General features: G+C 31.6%; 1 long non-coding RNA gene across 1 annotated transcript; it reads right to left on the bottom strand.

Moving 5' to 3' along the window:
• Positions 1-1,533: 1,533 nt before the first annotated feature.
• On the bottom strand, positions 1,534-3,129 carry LOC132739505 (uncharacterized). The gene is made up of 3 exons (XR_009627018.1): positions 2,855-3,129; positions 2,425-2,601; positions 1,534-2,274 (listed from the first exon to the last, which is right to left on the bottom strand). It is a non-coding gene; the product is annotated as an uncharacterized LOC132739505 (long non-coding RNA).
• Between the last annotated feature and the right edge of the window lie 427 nt (positions 3,130-3,556).

Here is a 3,556-nt window from a genome sequence, read left to right as displayed (position 1 = left end):
ATTGTGTGTTTTTTTCCCGAAAACCGCGAAATTAATGATAAACGGCCAAATATATATTGGATCACGTTTTTATGAGACTTGGATGAAAAAGTCACCCTGTGTTTCCAAAATCGTCAAGTGTTCGGAAAGGCGAAAACAAAATCGCCCTAACTCGGATAATTTCCCAAATATAAAATTTTACACGATCCGCCTACTTTAAAACGGTCCGTTAAACCTATTTTCATTTGTAGGTTAACGCGGCGATACAATTGAGCGGGTGTTGGATTTCAACGGGTGATATCTTCAAGTGTTGGTGTTTGTCGATTAAATATAAGTAAAGAACAATTAAACAGGTAAGCGGCGATTCATTTAAATTATGACTCAAGGTATAAACTATTATTCTGTTATATATTAGTCGGTAAGTTTCAAGTGATCATGTTGATATATTTTCGCTTTACAAAACCGTGTCGCAAAGAAACATCCCTGTTTACATTTTTTTGTAAAATGGCGATTGAAAATGATGGATAGGTGAATGAACATCTTAAACAATCGTAGTGGTTAAATATCCGTTGATTTTTCTTTAAATGAATTCGAATGTCTACGGTTGGATATGAAAGAAGTTAAGATTTCACTGTGGTGACACTTGCTTGCTCACAATCGGGATCGAAGGGGTGAGATTTTCGAATTCAATAGACCCTTCTTAATATTACCTCATACATATTCATAGATTTCTCAGAACGAGGCTAACAGGGCAAGCTGCGGTAGTCTGCTCTATGTAAACATATCATGAATATATGGCCGAAAGATTTTTCTACAGTGTCAGAGATCTTGATAATGTTCTGTTTGCTACATACTTGTTGAGAACTATATTTAATATTAAAAATATCTTCTGGATATGAATAAATCAACAAAGGGTTTAAATTACACTATATATACAGCGACTTTAAAGGACATACAAGATCTGATAAGTCAATTAAAGTTTATGATAATTCCAAGTAATTTCTAATATTCTTTGTCAGTATAAATATCAGGTTAACTCTTTGCAACTTAAATAGACATTATCTGTGTTATCAGTATTTTATTGCTAACCTAAACACATGTTGGTCAAGAGCGTATTAAGCAATGAACTGATAATAGATGTATACACAGTTGGATGCTGAATTCTGTACCATACTTCCCCTAAAATTAGCTATTGAAATAAAAAAAATAAAAAAGTTTTATTCACTTTGTATTTAAAAGTAAAACATTCTGGATGAGTCTCTAGAAACTGGTTAATTTTACAGACAGACTTATCAAATCAAAATGATATTTTGTTTAAACATGACACCCCGTCTTATACATTTCAATGGATTTTCAGTATCATAACACATGATGTTGTTTACTGCAATGTAAAAATACATTTCATGCTAAGTAAGGAATGTAAAACTTATATATTATCAACTTTTTAATTAATAACAGTATAAAATCGAAATACAATCATTTGATTGCAAATATCAGTCAAATCTTAAGACGAAGCTGAAAAATCATTAGATTTTTGTACTCGTCCAGTTGGTCCGACTTGATTATGTGGTCATATTGTTAGAACCCTCAACTTGCTGGTATATAACAAATCATTAGGGAACACGGCACTTCCAGAGGATGTTGCCTGGACTTGCCTCCATGTACATAGGGGACTGAACATTCCCAGAAAACCTGCGCAATGACTTGCAGTTGTGGGGTATTAGGAAAGGCAGCATCGAGTTTTAGCACTTCTTTTAACATTCCAAGACATATTCTCTCAACAATATAATGCAATAAGAGGACAAAATATTAAATGTAATAAACATGTTGCCATATTCCCTGCACCATATATGTAACAAAGCACAATGATAAAAACAAAGTAATGCGATGATTTCTTTTAAAGTTTTTATTTAAATTCAAGGCGCAAAAAAACTGAACAAATGGTCCTTTGAAATATGCTAAAAACATTTCGCCAGTCAAGCTGATTGTTTTGCTTGCATCATAAATCATAATAAACGCTCTTAATGTTTTTCGTATTGAAAACTATTATGAATATATAGTAAATTTTGTTGGAAATCCTGTATAACATTACAAAATATACAACTGTCAACATTTGAAAATTTGTTTGTATCAAACGTTCAATATCACTGTTTGTTTTCTTCCTTAGTTTTCTGTAATTCTTCTTTGAACTGTTTGATAGTTTCTTGCCATTGCCATGAAGAGGTAATACAATTAAAGGCGATTCAAATACCAATTGTCAATTTGTGTTCATGACTGTTATGTACAGTGGAATTCCTGAAAAATATATACCTTTTATTTAGAAGTGGAAACAAGAATTATGCCATTTCTAGAATATATCAATTTATATTTTAATTGCACATATATTTTTTACAGGGGCTGAACTTTGTTTATGTGTAAAAAATGAAAATTAAGTCTTGTGTATACCTTTCATCTGGTAATGAAAACTTCTTCTTTAGTGTTCATCTTAATGGTCTGTTGATTATTACTCCAGTCAAACCATTTACAGGGTACATCTGTTCTCTTCAGACTTATATGAATTTATGTCCATGATTGTTATTGTGTGAAATGCTTCAAAACGAGCAACTATTGCAAAATATTGATCTGAAATAGTACATAAAATAACCGTTATTGCTTTTTAGTATAAAAACGGTATTGATTTAGATTCTGAAGCAATTATGTTTTAAATGTTATCATTATAAGTGTGATATTTTAAATGAAATTTATGAACAAACATATTGTTATGTTTATATAAATGAAATATTGAAAACAATGAGAAATGAGAGTAATTAATGTAAGTAGTTATACAACTTAAGTAGCTTGGTTTAAAAAGAAAAAAAAAACAATGGTATTTTACCTTGAAACGTTCTTTCGTCCATCTTATTTTCACAATCCTTTCCTTTGTTAAACTCAGATCCTTAGGTATTTTATGAAAATTAACGGTATAATTATATCTAGAATTGGAATAACAGAGTGGAATAAAAATGAGATTTCCCCAGTAAGTTTAACACACTAGGGCTTATCAGGTCAGACATTATTTGTTTACATTCATGCCCTGTTAGCCTCTCTCTGGTGGTGGAATGTAAAGTATGCATATAATTTGAGAAAGGCCTATTGGAGATACTCGGTAAAGCGGAAAGTAGGATACTTTGCTTACAAAATAGAATACAACAAACTTCTCCGTCGATGACTAATGTGTACAGTAGTTTACATCATGTTGAAAGTTAAACCAAATGAAGTTGAGAAGCAGAAAAAGCTATCTTACAGATAAAATAACACGGATACGGTAGGATGAGAAGTTGATAATGGTAAATAACACGGACCCTTACGAGCTTAAGCAAACTGATTTATCAACAGATGGGAACTTGTTGCCGGATTAAGGACACACGGACATTATTAAACTATTAAGTTTTACACCAAGCCCCGCATACAAGGCGAATGATTTAAAAGCATACAATAATCCAGAAGTATATAATCAGTTTGTGTGTGTTTGAGTATCAGGATTTTGTACATTGGTTATCAATGAAAAACATCTTCTTACAGCAAGAGTAAGTATATC

The sequence above is a fragment of the Ruditapes philippinarum genome, unplaced genomic scaffold (assembly GCF_026571515.1).
Source record: "Ruditapes philippinarum isolate M1 unplaced genomic scaffold, ASM2657151v2 ctg5560_1_1_1_1, whole genome shotgun sequence".
In the NCBI taxonomy this organism is placed as follows: Eukaryota; Metazoa; Mollusca; class Bivalvia; order Venerida; family Veneridae; genus Ruditapes; species Ruditapes philippinarum.
Note: the sequence above shows the minus strand (reverse complement) of the source record. Positions and strands in the feature narration are given on the sequence as shown.